We start from the raw sequence: 209 nt of genomic DNA, 5'->3' as shown, positions 1-209 counted from the left end.
AAATTATCCGTAGGGGGAAGGTCGTGAGTATGACGATCGTGTGGGATTGGAAATATGGTCTTAGCTTCCGGGCCGATGTTACGACTGCGCATGCTAATTTTTCCATTAGCGGGTATCTAGATTCGACATCTAGGAAGGTTTTGCTGATATAGAAAATAGGTTTCTGTTCGCCGCGTTCTTCCCTGATTAGCACGCCGCTCACAGCTGTA

Source organism: Brassica oleracea, chromosome C9 (assembly GCF_000695525.1).
Source record: "Brassica oleracea var. oleracea cultivar TO1000 chromosome C9, BOL, whole genome shotgun sequence".
NCBI classification, from domain to species: domain Eukaryota; kingdom Viridiplantae; phylum Streptophyta; class Magnoliopsida; order Brassicales; family Brassicaceae; genus Brassica; species Brassica oleracea.
The sequence above is the reverse complement of the archived record's forward strand: the minus strand, read 5'-3'. Positions refer to the sequence as shown.